We start from the raw sequence: 17271 nt of genomic DNA on the forward strand, positions 1-17271 counted from the left end.
GTGTCTGTGTGTGTGAGTGTCTGTGTGTGTGTGTGTGTGTGTGTCGGTGTATGTATGTGGAAAAAATTAAATTTAAAAAATGAATCTCTCATGGCAAGGCACAGTACACACTAGCATTCATGGCATCCTCAGGGGCTCCTCTAGCCTTTTGGGGACCTTAAGTAGGTCTAAACTGGAATTTACAGCCTCAAAGCAGGACAGTTATCCAGGACCAGCCAGTAGGAAGCATTGTTAGGGTTGATGAAGATACATAAGGGCAGACTTAAACAGGATGGTTAAGAGACTGAGAAGTACTCAGAAGAAAATTTAAGAAACACTGTGACATCTGTGTGAGTGTGTATTTATTTTTTATTAGATATTTTGTTCATTTATATCTCAAATGCTATCCTCCATCCTCTCCCCACCCTGCTCCCCAACCCACCCACTCCTGCTTCCTGGCCCTGCCATTCTCCTGTACTGGGGCATATGACCTTTGCAATACCAAGGGCCACTCCTCCCATTGATGGCTGACTAGGCCATCCTCTGCTACATATGCAACCAGAGACACAGCTCGGGGGGGGGGGGTACTGGTTAGTACATATTGTTGTTCCTCCAAAAGGGTTGTAGACCCCTTTAGCTCCTTGGGTACTTTCTCTAGCTCCTTCATTAGGGGCCCTGTGTTCCATCCAATAGATGACTGTGGGCATCCACTTCTGTATTTGCCAGACATTGGCATAGACTCACATGAAAGAGCTATATCAGGGTCCTATCAGCAAAATCTTTCTGGCATATGCAATAGTGGCTGGATTTAGTGATTGTATATGGGATGGATCCTGGGTACGGCAGTGGCTGGATGGTCTTTTCTTCCATCTTAGCTCTGAACTTTGTCTCTGTAACTCCTTCCATGGGTACTTTGTTCCCCATTCTAAGAAGGAACGAAGCATTCACACTCTTGTCTTCCTTCTTCTTGGGGGAACATGAAAATTTTAAACATATCATTTGAATTCTTTACCATATCATATTGTTTTTTTAACTTCTTACTAAAAAAAAACATTCAAAATATGCATTGGTGTTAATTATTTCAGGTTAATTTGAATAATTAAAATGACTTCTATCAAAAATTACTTATTAAAAGACAATTTGTCAACTAGGATAATGTGGTATAATTAGCTGCATATTTCTTAGCTTAAAGTGAGTCATGTCTATTATTTAGTCATTAGTGGGTCAAACAAGTCAATTAAACTCATATTTTCTGTATACTATAGGATGGAATCTTGTAATAAATATAAAATAACAAACAATAATGAAATTAATATATGCATATGACAATCACCATGCTTATGCAAGAGTATTTGAGAAAAGAATATGGGAACAATAATCTTAGATAATATCTTATTATTAAATACTGCGTATCATTGAGATTTCACATGTATATAAACATATATTTGGACCATCTCAATTTTACGTGTTATATCTTGTAAATTTCTACTGAATCGATCTACTTTTAGAAGTTAAAATTTCCATAAACTTTAGATTTTGGAGAAAATCAAATGTTTCTATTTCTTAGACTGCTTCTATGTTCAAACCCTTTTCATTAGGAATCTGTTTATTTCAAACACAAAAGAATAAAATGGCCAGGCAGTGGTGGTGCATGCCATTAATCCGAGCTGTTGGGAGGCATAGGCAGGTGGATTTCTGAGTTCAAGGCCAGCCTGCTCTACAAAGTGAGTTCCAGGACAGCCAGGGCTATACAGAGAAACTCTGTCTTGAAAAACAAATTTAAAAAAAAAAAAGAATAAACTGTTTTAGAACTTCTCAGCAGCTTGATTTGGAGGCTATCTTTCCAAAACATAACACTGAAACATAAACATTAGTATACATGATTAAGCATGAAATTCCAAAGGGCGCATTTAAAATTGTGTTGAAATAAGGTTCAAACAATCTTTATTGTTTACTTTTCTGATGATGACATATCCTTTCTTCTAATAGACCACCATTTTGGAAAATAATAACATAATCTTCATTGCAATTTATCCTGTTTCACTCATGCTATTACAAATTTTACTGATTTGCCTCAAGTCTTAGGTGGTATCTTAGGATTTGCATTGCTGTGAAGAGACACCATCACCATGGCAATTCTTATGAGGGCAACATTTAATTGGGGCTAGCTTAAAGGTTCACAAGTTCAGTCCATTATTATCAAGGTAGGCATTATCATCGTCCAGACAGGCATGGTGCAGGAGGAGATGAGAGTTCTACATCTTCATCTAAAGGCTGCTAGGAGAAGAGTGGCTCCCATGTGGTTCAGAGGAGGGTCTCCTTGCCCACTCTCACACAGTCACACTTCCTCCAACAAGGCCAAATCTACTCAAGAAAGGCCACACTTCCTAATCATGCCACTCCTGTTGTCAAGCATATACAAACCACCACATTCCACTCCCTGGCCCCCATAGTCTTGTTCAAACACAAGTGGGGGCCATCGCTTAATAAAAACCCATTTAGTCCAACTTCCAAAGTCCCTTGTAAGAGGAACTGTGTAGCCATCTCTGCATAAGCCAGGGGCCATGCAGAAGCAAAGGCATATTCTGCAGGAGGACTTAATTGATAACTGTCTGAGAGACCAAGGATTGCTGATTCAGGCAATGCCAACCAGTTGGAAATTGCAGTTTAGGAGAGATGCTTTCTTGGGACCAATGGGACTTACGTGGAAGGTATTAAAGAACTTGCAGCAGTATTCAGAAGAGCTTGCTGCAGTGTTTCTTAACTGCTCCCAGAGTCTGTGGCATTGATTCTGAGCCACCTCACCTCCAACCTCAAAGGGCAGGTAGGATCTGACAGTGAGCTGTCCTGGGCATGAACAGTAGCAATCCCCATAGTGTCAACAATGTTTAAAATCTAAAGTCCAAAGTCTCTTCTGAAATTCACCCAATCACTTAACTGTAACCCGCAAAGCAAGACAGGAAGCCAGCTGGGTAAGCTCTAAACGCTACATTTACATGTGTGATGTCAAAGTAGTCTTCAACCTCAGTCAACTCCTTTTACATCTTTGTTGACTACAACAAACATCTTTCTCCTGGGCTTGTTCTACTCCTTGTCAGCAGCTTTCCTAGGGCAGATATCCCATTGCTTTGTTATAGTTAACATTTTGGCATCTCCAAATCAACTTCAACTTCACAGTTTCTTGTTCCAATGCCTGGGATCCACACATGATCTTCTGGGCTCTTCCAAAGGGCTTGGATCACTTCTCAAGCTCTGCCTTCTGTAGCACTCTAGGCTCTTGTTGACTGTACTCCACTGCTGCTGATGTTCTTGGTGGTTATCCCATGGAACTGGCATCTCCAGGACACTGGGATCTTCTGCTGCAACTAGGCTTCACCAGTAGCATCATATAGGCTCTCTTCATGCTGTGATCAGATAGTAAAGACATGGACAATGCTGTATACTAAAACATAGCATTTGACATATTTTGGAAGAAATCATTGAAGAAATTCACCTTTTATTTATTTAACTTTATATTGAAAATAGATTCTTCTCTCATACATTTCAATGACAATTTTGCCTCTCTCCACTCCTCTTATCTCCCCCTCAACTGTCCTCTCCCCCCTCCTTATTATTTTCCTTTTCGGGAAATGAGCAGGAATGCGAGAGACAACAGCTAAACAGAACAAAACAAGATACAATAAGACAAGGCAAAAGCCCTCTTATCCTGGTTGGCCAAGTCAACCCAAGATGAAAACTAGATGCTGAAGAACCACCCTCTGGAGATAGAACCACTCTCACTGTTAGGAGTCGCACAGAAACTCCAAGCTAATAACCGTGACTTACTCACAGAGTACCTGGTGCCCATGCTGGCAGGACTGGTGCTTGCTGCTTCATTCTCCGTGAGCCCGCATGTGCCTTGCTTAGTTTGTACAGGAGGCCATTCTCCTGGTATCCTCCACCCACTCTGAATCTTTCAGTCTTCCATCCCCCCTTTTCATGGGATTCCTGTATCTCAGAGAGGAGGGTTCCCATAAGGACCTAAAATGCAAGCTTTCTGTTTCTTTGTCTCTCCGTCTCTGTCTCTGTCACTGCTGTCTCTCTCTGCATAATGTTTAACTCTGGGTTTCTACACCCACTTCCATTTCTATCTGCTGGAGGAAGCCTACACAGTCTCTGGTTCCTGGCCACTCATCCAGTATAGGGCATGTGCTTTTAACCATGTCAAGGGTAGCAAGTTAAACCAAACATTGGTTGGTCAATCCCCATTGCCCCATCTTGCTGGTAGAACAGATTATAGGTTTAGGATTTTGTGGTTGGGTTCATGTCCAGGTTTGTCTTTCTATGACCTGCAGAGTGTCTTCTTGTGCCGAAGAGAACAGAACATAGGAATGCACTTTTAGGTTGCCAGACACTAGCAAAGAGTCATTAGAGATGACTGAAAGTAATTATCACAGGAAACATCTACCTTCGAGCCTGGTGACTTGAGCTTGTTTCAGAGAACCACACATACAAGGAGAGAAAAAACTCTTTCAAATCGTCCTTGCACGTCCCTATGTGTAACATAGCATAGGCCTTTGCACATACTTACATTCTTATACATTAACAAACCAATTAAAAATGACAAACAAATGAAAAAAAATTAACATAAAATTTCACTGTAAAATGGTAGTGATAACGGGCATGTGGTTAAGTCTTCAGTAGGAACTATAAAGCTTTGGAAAGAAATAGATAATTTAGAAGATGATAGATTTAATCCATGGAAATCCATGTCTCTATGATGTCTTTGCCAGAAATTATGAATGAATAATAACTATAAACTCTGTTGCATAAATAATGCCATTATGTTTGAAAGTAGAGGTGGCATCCTGAAAAAGTGACCAAAATATATTCATAGGATAAGAGAAATGTTAAGTAAGGGACACTCAAAGAGTCACACAAAGAGAAGGAAACAATTTTCAAATTAGTTTAAATAAAACATATAAAACAATACCTGGGAGTAAATTACGTTCACAGCAGGAAATGTTTTAAAGACATACCCTGTATTAGCCTCATATTAAAAATTTAATTTTGCTTAATTTATTTAATGTTAATCAGTAGCACTCATTGATAATTACCATGCCTACTGATTTTAAAGTCTGGTGAGAAATTGAATTTTTATTTTGAACTCAAGAAAATAAAGAAATCAAAAATTTGTTTTATATTCGTTTACCATCTAAAAACTGAAATATTTGAAATATATTTGAATCTTTGCAATAATATAAAGTTTGTCTGACTTCCAGTGACATTTTCAATTCACCATTTAACATGCAAATATGAATTAGCTAAAAGTTTACTAGATTAAATGAGCAGGTTAGGTAGATAGTTTCCTGATGAACAATATTTTCTTACCATTCCCCTGCCCTGTCACCTGGCTTGATTGGCACTACATTCAGATTCAAATTTGGTCAATGATAGAGTCTTACATCACAGACCGATAAGGGTTTCCAAAGCAAAACATGCCTCAGAGTTGGATGTTAGGTTTTATTTTTATTTTCTCATAGGAATTGTTGTCCTAATATCATATTGTCAGTACAAGTTAGGTGTGGTGGCACAATCCTGTCATCATAGCACTTGGCAGATGGAGGAAGAAGTTCAATAATTTCTTGTCTCCTAGGGTGTTTGATACCAACCTGAGCATTATAAGATTCTTTAATAAAAACAAAATTAACAAAATAGCATAGAGTCATAAGTTGTGTACAATGTATAAAAAAGCATTTAAGCAGTTAATAGAATTTTGAGGACATCCTAGTTGGTGATTTTTCTCTCTTAAATCATTGCATAAGCATGCTGGTTTTTCTGGTGAAGGGATTAAAGTAAATTAATCACTCTGAATTTGAATATGCAAAGTAGCTGAGAGTGCTATATCAATTTTTTTCAAAAGCATATATACTTATAGTTAATTCTCAGGTTTTTTGACATATAATTATTGAATAAAACATCACATAAATTCAAGTTGCATGCAATATGACTTTTTGATACAAATGCACTCTGAGAATGATCACTAAAACAAACCATTTTTAGGACTGCATTTTTATTGAATCATTTTCAAAAATAATGTTCACAAATGATTTCCAAACTGTACTTCTTGTGAGAGAGCAAATATATGTTTCTAAATGTCATATCACAAAAATAATTATTACCTTATTTTCTCAAAGATAAATGTATTTACTGAAACATGCTGTCATGAGAAATTATATCCTTTATTAAAATCACAGTAAAGTGATATATTCAAGTATTCATTTATTTGTGTATTCTAAATATAAAACTGGTATCAATAGTAATTATGAAGACATAATTAAATTGCAAGGCACCATATGTGGTGACTTTTATAGTTGCATTTATATTGATTACATGTAATCTTTATAGCCAGTCTCTTTTAACTTTATAAGAGAATATACCAATTAAATACTTTTACTTTACTACATTATAAATGAGGCAGTGCAATTGCTGTGGAAATGCTGTCTGATCTGAAATTCACATATTTCACTATATTTAATATTATTCTTTTTGGCATTTTTAAGAACTACAAAGATAACATTTAGTTTTTATGCTAATATACTTTCTAAAAGGACACAGAATTATGTATTTATAGTTATAAAATCAGAGAATATTAATCTTAATCAAGAAAATAATATATGCACCAGTTAAGATTAGTATTAACATCTATCTAATTGTTAAGCTTCAAACCCAGGACAAAGGGTTGAGGTGCCTATTTAACTTATCAAAGCAGAACTGGCCACCAGGTTCTCTGAGGATCCTTCAGGCCCTATATGTTGGGTAGGGTACATATGGCTAGTATATTATGTTCTCTACACTGAACTCTTCCAGCCCAGAGTTTGGGATGCCCTACCCCCAGAGGCTATAACCTATATAATCCCCACATCTTAGTTGCCTGCTCCTTTTGTAACTTTGGCTCCTGGATGCTACATCTGGTTCCTCTTCTCTCCCATCTATCACATGTCCCAGATCAGCTTGTTCATGGACACCCCGGATTCTCCCAGGTATCTCTGCTTCTGGCTATGCTCTTTCCTATAACTATAATAAACTTTCTCCTCCAGCATACCTAGGAGCAGTGATACCCTGTCCTTTCCTATCATTTACATTTCTTTTTTATTCCATTCACTAATAAAATGGGGTATTTGCACCTCTATAAGTCACTTTATTCCATGTTCTTTAGTGCTTCATCACTTAATATTTTACAATGTGATGATTATAGATAATACACAATAGCTCAATTAAAAATATTATGTTTAGATCCAAATTTAAAAGAATTTTTGAAACAGTATTACAGTTCTTCTATTGAATGTTACAAATAAACTTATATAAAAGTCCATTATTGACAGTCATCTCATTTTAATCTATGTGAAAGTAAGTTATTTTTACAAAGAAAAGAATCTTTTTCTGAGAATGAAATTATTATTATTATATTTATCACTTCATTAGAAAATATATGTCTTGTTAAATGTAATGGTTCCAATTAAAAATCCCTCTTAAGTTTATGTCCTTAACTTCACATACCATAATATGGTTCAACATTTAATGTTCTCAAAACCCCTTTATTGCTGCATGATAACATTTTCATGGTTTTGAAATATAAAACAGAAGTACATTCTAAACAAAATTTTCTTGAGAAATCAAACAGTTCCTCCAAAAGGGAATTTCTAATGCCCCTCTAAAGATATCAATATAAAAAGAACAAAATGCACCACCAGTAGCCATAGAAAAATACATAGCTAATTGAGTCACAGGAGGATCGGACCTTTGATGTTGGACAGAGCAGCACTGAGACAAAGAATACAAATTTCCTCAGATGTTTGAACTTAGGGCATTGTAATGCAGAGCTCTAATGAGGCTACCCACCTCAGCACAGTGCTGCTTTTCTTGCGGAATCCATTTAAAATATTCTTCTGTCATATAGAAACATACAAAGTATGTATTGGTTTCTTAGCCCACTATAAATAGGGAGTTACATCAGCCTACTGCCGTAGACAAACCCAGAAACATGCAAAAGGATGGCATTCTAAGGTAGATACTGATTTCAGATTTACGGGAGAAAGAATTGCTTGATGTCAGTCTTATTCCCCTTTGTGTCTCTATCCGATGGTATTAATTATGGTTTTAATTATTTTATAAAGTAAGAATGTTCAAATAATCAATAATCTGCCCACCCCCAATTTCTCATTATTTTTTTCTAATGTAAATCATGTATTAATTTCTCATCATATTCATCTGTTAAAATTATTTCTTTTTATGTATATACGCATATGCTTATGGAGAATTATTAGGGAAAAATAAAATTTTCTGAGCACAAGAATGAACTAACATTTCATAGGTTGGATGGTTTTCTCAAACATATTCATAAAATTCAACATTAATTAGCGAATAGAAAGAGGATGATGCAAGCTATATTGTAAGATTTACTGTGATAGTCAGATTTGCTAATGTAAATGATGCAGATGGAACAAATTTAAATCATGATTTGAGAATTTCTAGAGACAATATGATTATTTCTTATTTTGAAATATCAAATTAAATGTATATTCTTCTTGCCATTTTAAGATACAGAGGAGAAATTTCCCCGAACTGTGATTCTGTTCATTTCCAAATTCATGGTACTAGTAAAGAACACAGAGATATAAAAACAACAGCCATAAACATAGTAAAATGAAAAATTGTAAGAAAAATAATTATCTAAATTTTAGATCATGTTCAGAGTGTCTGCTTCCATATTGCTAATTCACGTGACAGATGCTTCATCTGTTCTATGATAGCTTCAGAGGGAACAGAATAGACAAGGGGAGATTTTTAACTTTATCCTCGAAGCGTAGGGCATTGGATAGCAATTATAAATGAAAAGGCTCTGGAAAGGGAAAGTAGAACTATTCAAAAATATTGTAAATGTATTTTGAACATACATACATTTGATAGTCATCTTATTCAGTAATGTCAAGAATTACTTTCTATAATGCTTGCATGTGAACTCCTAGCGCAAAATTATAAATATTTTTATAAATAGTATAAAGTAAGGGTAACAGAGAAATAAAGAACAAATATTCTCCAATTTATTCCATCATCTTGAAAAACATTTCAGGAGAAACCTCTAAGAATTCTAGAGAAACGGTTACTCTAAGATAAAGTAGACATACATATATGATACAGAGGCCTTACTGGAAGCTGAACAGAAGTGTGAATAAATAGTTATACCTTGGGATCTTAGTGCTTTTGATATTGATACAGGCTAAATCCATGACAGGCTTCAAATTGGCAGTTCAGGAGATTAAACCTAAGTACTGGGCAAGCCCAGGCAAGCCCAGGCAAGTCAATTACTAAAAAAAAAAAAAAAAACAGGCTTCAAGCAACTAGTCAGAAACTGCCCTTCCTTCAAAAGCTGCCCTGCTACTTGGCCTGAGGCAAGAATAATGGGTCAGCATCAGTTTCCAGACTTCCTCAGAAACAGTTTCCAGATCTCCTCTGCAAGAGTTTCCAGCCCCCATGCCCCATTAATGGTTCTAGAATTTCCCCAGAGATGGAGCAAGATAAAGACCACCTACTCCCAGGAAGTCCCCTAATGTGGTTTAAATTAGGCCTGTGAATTAACTTGGTTGTCTCTCCATTTTGTTCCTGGGAGATCCCCGAATGTTAGATTTCTGCAGAAGAAAACACTCATTGTGTTTACATACTATTTGAGTCTGAGGTATAATTCTTCCGTGAATCATGGACACAATACAGTCTAACCGACAAAAATAGACCTGGTGGGTTATAGAGAACACATTTGCTTCTCATGGTATATAAGCTTAGCTCCTCAAAGTTCCAGCTGTTTGTCCTTTTGTTTGGTGAGTGAGACCTCCACTCTTCCAAAGGCTACCTACAAAAGTGGGAGGGAATTTAATGTTCTGACAATACTTGGGGAAAAAAAAAAAAAAAAACATGAGGTCACTCCACCAAGAAGGTTCTGCGGTTCTGCAGTCAGGCATTCCCACCTGCAGCCTTTTCATTTCTCTGCTCCCTATGCCTTTGCACAAGGATTATATTTCAAAGCATCTTATTGAGGAAGCTGTGGTGTCACACTACTTTATTTAGGAATGCATTCACATTGTTGTGGTAACTAAGCTGAAAGAAAATTTTCAGTCCAGAGGAAAGATGCGGTCTTTATCTTGAAGATTAAGGAACACTGAGAGAACGAGAGCATGAATTATCATCTTTGTCATTGACTAGTTTTAGATAATTAAAAGGAAGCCTAGGCTATTGTAAAGAACTGAACTCTTACAGAAATACTGATACACTTGGTGTCGAATTTGAAAAGAATTAAGAATTAAGTAGTGACTTACCCAGTCTATTCAAGATTTACAAGTAAAAGAGAGAAAGGTTCCCTTACAGTCTCTCAGTGCCTCTCATCAGAAGTGGCAATCATTTCACAGCACTGAGTGTGGCAAGGTCATCCAGCAGTCTCTTCACCCTATTTCAGGCCTTTGGATCCAATTCAGGCCTAGAACTTCATAGCTTCAATTTTGTTAGTAGCATTATCTTGATCTGTTTCTTAAAATTAATTTTAAAAGTCATAAATGAAGCATTTGTAAAAAATTAAATTCAAATAAAGACAGTAGAGCACAGGTTATGAAGTTTTTAAAACACACATAGTAACGTTTTACTTACAAAACAGAATTTTAATGCCATTTTATTTAATACGAGTAGCTGCAATTATGCATAAATTTATGACTACAGATTAAAATGTACATATTGAGTGAATACAAAAGTCATTATTTTTATTCACTACTCAAACCAACTCGCTTATCACTAGCAAAACCCACCTTACGTTCATGTTTGTACTCAAGGTAGATTTTTGTGTCACTGCGTGCATAGCCCCTGAATCATTTTGATAGTTATCTGACATCCCCTGTACTCTGTAGATATGTGTTGAGCAGACTCCTGCTCTCTTGAAAATTGGTTACTAAGTAATGTTAAAGTGAGAGTAGCACAAATCAACTCATTTCACTATCTATCTAATTATGTATCTTTTAAATGATCATCAGTGTTAGGTAAACTGTTCCTAATATTGTAGTGCTTGGATGATGAATTTATAAAAAAGAAACAGAAAAAGTGAAAGTGTAAGTTCCAAGTGTGCTCTGCACACCTATTGTGGATGACATATAAACCTGTAAGTTAGTTAAAGCTTTATAAAGCCTGCACCAGTCAATTTCCATCCCTATTTACTGTGAGTTCTTTTCATGCTTATTTCTTTTTTTCTGTTCTAAGTTGACGATAATGACAGTTTTATGTTAGGTATTTTATTTGGTGCAAATGCCCTTTTCAATATGCATATATAAGAGGAATAGGAGACCTCTACTTTGAAAGCACCCAATTGCATGTGTTGAAAAAAATTATAGTTTATAGTCATTTATGCAGAAAAGCAAAAGAATACAATATTACAATGTGCTTAAGAAAGAACCCTGCTTCAGTTATACTAGGACATTGGTAAATTTTAACTCTCATTTGAGTGACACTTTCCTATGCTTCCATGCTCATAAAGCAATACCATCCTAATGGTGTTTTGCTGTGAATATATCTGAAAGCTAAAAATAGTTTTTGTCTGATTAAACTTTAAGATTCATCAGTGAAGCAAATCATCTCTCCAAATTGCTCAAAGACTGTCTCCACAGATACTTCTCTGCCCATACTGAATACAGAAAAGCAAGTGCAAAAGCAAGTTTTATGTTTTAATTACTGGGCCTAAGAGATCTACGAAGCAAGAATGTCTCTAATACGGAAACCCATTGCCCAAGGACAGATACTTCCTGAAATGCTGGAGGCTATTGTTTATGGGAGATATGAACCACATATTGTCACTCCCCAAACATGTTTGTTGGTCTTGTCTGCCCTGGACTGCATGTGCTTGATAACATGTGGATAGGAAGTACATAGGCAGGAATATGTCAGGGTGAAGGCTTACCGCTGATTGGATGTAGGTGGGAGATGCATAGGCAGGAAATATGTATATATATATATATATATATATATATATATATATATATATATATATGCATATGCTTTTCCCTGATTGGACCCGATGAGGCATACAGTGACATTGACATTGTAGGGTTACCTTTTTAAGGCTTTGTAAGTAATAATTCAGGTGACCATTTTCTAGAAACCCATAGATGCATCTGGCCAGAATACCCATCAATCTTGCCAGTATTTAATTAAAGCTTGCTTCAAATTTGGCTTTAAAGTGAGGTAGTGGTTTTTTCCTCAACCAATGGGAATAACATAAGAACTTATGAGTGCTGCTGTACAGCAATTTTATAAATGGTAAGCACTGTCACAATTTTCTGCTTAGAAATGCTAGCTATAAAATAAATTTAATATTATATTCTATAATCTACTATAAAGTATTTAAGTTTAATACAGCTAGGTATTTTTGCACTTAGTCACTGAAATATTTTCTGTAAAATACACAATATTCAAAAAGTGCTTTCATTATATATTTGATTTTAAATGCTAAGTCTTTTGGAATAATGGGTTTTGTTGTTTAAGATAAAAGTTTTGAATCATCCAATTCTTCTCTGTACAGAGATTCTATATGTATAGGTCTTGGTGTGTCAAATGTGCTTGGAATTCTTTCCAGCTACCCAGTGGGTAAACATCTTTGCCAGCAAGCCTGACAACCTAAGTTCAGTCCCCAGGACTTACAAGGTAGAAGGGAAATATCAACTTTGGCAAACTGTTCTCTGGCCTGTACAAAATACCACTGTATACACATAACAACTCCCCCAAAATAAATGATTAACAAACAAATAAATGTAACTTCAAAATGTTGGGTGGTAGCTCTAGAGTTAGGGAGATGATGTCTCAGCAGTTAAGCATGTCTTCTTCTCCTAACGACACATAAGCAGAGGTCAGACTCCAGCATACCTATGGCTTATAACACCCGGTAAGACCAACTCCATGTCTTTTTCATGCACGGGAACACATGCAGACACACACACACACACACACACACACACACACACACACACACACAAGTGAAAATAGATCTTTAAAGAGAAGTACATGTAGAATGCTAGGGTTAAGTTTGCATTACATAAAGCAAAACAATATACTTCTTAAGGAAGATTGTGGATTTAAGAACAGGGCTTGCAGGTGTGCAGTGACCTTTCATTGTAGTCAGATAACTCTTAACCGCATCACTTCAACTCTTCAGCTTTGCCAATTAGTAATTAGCGTGGCATTCAAGTACTTGTTAAAAGAAGGAAAAAAAGAGAGTTTTGTCTACTTTATACACTCTGGATAGTTATTAGGTATTATTCCTTTGAAGGCTTTGTCATAACCAAATGGTAACATATTTCTAAATCTCCCAATTACCTCTTCTTGATCCATACATCTTAGAAAGGCAATTAAACATGAAAACAAACATGGAGTCATATTCTCTGTGCCTCAGCCTGGTGAATTCTGTGGAGAGCATTCAAGGGTGACCTGGGTCTTTACAAATTTCAGGATTGAGAAGTAAATCCATCTTTGCTTTCTTTGACACTCTTATTGCAACCTAGCTGACAAAATGCCTTTATAATTAAAGGGGATCTGAATAGATGCACACCTGATTCTAGGTCTGGGTCTTCTTTCACCACACTTTGTTCTAAAGGATATCTTGTGACACTGTGAGATAATAATCCTTATTAAGGAAAATGATGCTTTATGCATTAAATAAGGTCAAAAGAGACTTTCAAGTATTTAAAAAATTCACCAACTCATCATGTAAATCAGGCATTGACAGAGGTTTCTCTAAAATCAGGCCACCCTTGATTACTCATGGGGATTTCATGGAGGAATAAACTCTTCATTATACCTGTGCGTATTAAGAGAAGTTATTTTTATAACTGAGACCAGGAAAACCAGAAATTACCTCTAGAATATGTTACCTGGCTTCAGATCTGTCTAGGAAGTTATTGTAAATAGTTGCAAAGCAAGAATAATTATAGAATAGTATGGCTCTATAGTCATCTTTTCTCTTGGGAGGCAAACCTTGGTCTCTCTAAATACTAAAGATTACTTATGTCACTAGGATTCAAATTGAAGCAGAAAACAACCCACATGTATATTTTTATTCATGTCTATTTTTATTCATGTATATTCAATATGTATGACAGAGATTTTTATGAAATATATATCATATACAAATTTCAACATTATTCCTTTTGTTTTCTTCTGCTAATCATTGTTTTTCTACCAATGTCCCTATGTCCCTTTTCTTTTAGTATATATGTTTTTTGTACCTATGTACAACTCAGATAACATGAATGAAAGAATTCACTCAGTATGTCTTTCTTATTCTTACTTTACTAATATAAAAGTCTAAAGTTGAATCAACTTTCTAGCAAAAAGATCTACTATTGATATATATTAGACAGCTTGTGTTTGATCATGGGCACTAGACAAAAATGTGTGATTCAAATGCATCATCTGGTTGTTTGAAGTCATGTCCTGTTCTTAGTTACTTAGTGGCTATAAAAACATGGTGAGCTGCATTTCCCTGCTCTGCCTCCAGATTTCACAGTTAACACAAATGGTTAATGAAATGGTCCATGTGTCTGAACTTCCAACTAGAAGCAAGATGCTCTAGAATAAAAGGAAAAACTTTGTTGACAGCCATTCTTAAACAGATCTTCATACTGTGATTTTAAAAATATGCGTGGACCATCCATCCTAATTGGATCACACCCTCATCCCACAGTGGTCTGCCTGGGACAGTGGGCAGAAGTGAATGGCACTCATTCAATCCCTGAATCCCCACTGTCTAGCTCTGGCCTAGCTCCTGGGACTGGAGGAACCTCTTGGTCCCCAATAGCATCCTGCCCAATTTTGGAAAACTTCGGGGGTCCCAAAACTAACCAGCTTGAAACCCTGCTCAACCACCATCCTGGTCAGACCTGCCTGACACCCTAGCTTGGTTTTCTGGGACACATCCTGTGGAATAGGTCCACCCAGTCCACAGCCTGCAGTGTGGGGTCTGCTGGAAGCAGAGCCAACAGAGTAGTGTACCCTGATCTCTGCTGTATGGCCCACAGCACACTCCCTAACCCCATCCAGGGAAGTCCTGCTACCATCAGGATTATCCAGCCAACACCAGGGTAGAACAGAGGAGGTGGAAGGAGAAAGAATTAGAAGCACGTGGCTTTGAGAAATTGCAAGTTATATGGGATTTCATAGATGAGAATAGAGTAGTGTAGAGGTAGATCTGCTCAATCTAGGGGTGTAGCTTATATTCCAGTTAATTGAGTTGTGATTTCTTTAACCTGTCCTTTTTGGGTTGGAGATTTAGAACATAGAATTATCAGCTCTGCCTGTACCATACCTTCCTAGATGGTGCCATACTCCCACCTTGATGATGATGAACTGAACCTGTGAACCTGTAAGTCAGCCCCAATTAAGTGTTGTCCTTTATAAGACTTGCCTTGGTCATGGTGTCTGTTCACAGCAGTAAAACCCTAAGACAGAAGTTGGTATCAGAGACTGGGTTATTGCTGTGACAAGCCTGACCATGCCTTGGTTTGGAAAACTGTGGATTTTGGTACTTTGGATTTGGAAAGTGGCTGAATGCTTTAAAGGGGGCTTAATGGGATATTCTAGTAGGACTATGGAAGTCTTTACTACTATGAGTGATTTGAATTGTGCAGACCTGGCCTAAGAGGTTTCTGTGGAAATTTTCAATATGAGGCCTAGAGACTGTTTTTGTGATATTTTGGTGAAGAATGTGTCTACTTTTGTTGCTCTTGTCTGAAAAGTCTGCCTGGGGCTGAGGTAAAGAGACTCAGATTGACTGCACTGACAAAGGAAGTCTCAGAAATGTTCGTCATAGGCTTTGTTCTCTGGTTAAATCTTATGAAGGACATGTCAAACAAGCATAGCAAGCAAAGAAAGGAAAAATATAAAATGTATGGTTCAAATATTAAAGGGGCACCAGAAAGTGAAATGTAGCCTAATCCTGTGTTCTAGGATATAGCAGATTAAGGGAGTGGGACTTTGCGACAAGATCCTACCAAGCTAAATTTAGATCCAGGCATGGTGGTACACACCTGTAATCCCAAGAGATTAAGCCTGGCAGAGCTATGAGCTCAAAGTCAGTCTACAGTGCAAGTTCCAGGTTAGATAAACTTAGGCAGTGAAGGATTTTGAAAACAGAAAGCTGGTGATAATGTAATATAACAAGGAGCCAAGTTCCAGCCACAGGAATAAGCTGAACTCAGAAGCTTTGGTCATTTGTCTCTGGCTTTATAGTCAAGAAGAGAAGGAGACTACTGGAACAATAGATGCTGGTTAGCTGGAGCTAAGAAATTAGTGGTGATTAAGAAGAGACCAGCAACACTGAGGTATAATCTTTTGGAAATGCTTTCTGAGAGCACAAAGAAGCTGTGTTCCAGAGATAGCTACGGTTGTACTTCTTGTTGCAGTTGTACTTGGTAATGTCTAAGAGTCACCCAGATGATACTGGTTTTGAGTGCATGAAGGGGTCGTGAAGAGCAGCTGAGGCTTGGCACTCTGAAAGGTTGTGGAAGGCCATTGGTGAGAGTGCAGTCTCAGTTGCAGTTGACAGCCCAGGACTGAGGGGGTCATGTGTAGTATTTGAGGCTTGGCACCATGAAGAGAACCTATAAGAGGCTATTGGTGAAGCCCAGTTGCCTCGAAAGACTCCAGTATATTGGAGATGAAAGTACCATGGAATGATCACCAAGAACAGCAGCAGTAATGGAGTGGATAAACCTGAGTTTAGAGTGACACAGAGGGTAGAGCTGGAGAAGTGACATAAGCCCTTTGGAGGAGTTGAGAAGATCATGTCTGGATCCCAGGACATTGAAACAAGAATCTGTAACATTAAAGCTACTTTGGAGACCCCAAAATGTTTTTTTAACTTATAATATTAGATATTTTCTTCAATTACAATTCAAATGCTATCCCGAATGTCCCCTATACCCTCCCCCCACCCTGTTCCCCTGCCAATCCACTCCCACTTCTTGACACTGGTGTACCCCTGTATGGGGCACATAAACTTTGCAAGACCAAGGGGCATCTCTTCCCAACAATGACTGACTAGGCCATCTTCTGCTATATATGCAGCTAGAGACACGAGCTCTTGGGGTACAAATTAGTTCATATTGTTGTTTCACCTATAGGGTTGCAGACGCTTTCAATTCATTGGGTAAATTCTCTAGCTCCTCCCTTGGGGTCTCTGTGTTCTATCCTATAGATGACTGTGGGCATCCACTTCTATATTTGCCAGGC

The sequence above is a fragment of the Mus pahari genome, chromosome 8 (genome assembly GCF_900095145.1).
Source record: "Mus pahari chromosome 8, PAHARI_EIJ_v1.1, whole genome shotgun sequence".
In the NCBI taxonomy this organism is placed as follows: Eukaryota; Metazoa; Chordata; class Mammalia; order Rodentia; family Muridae; genus Mus; species Mus pahari.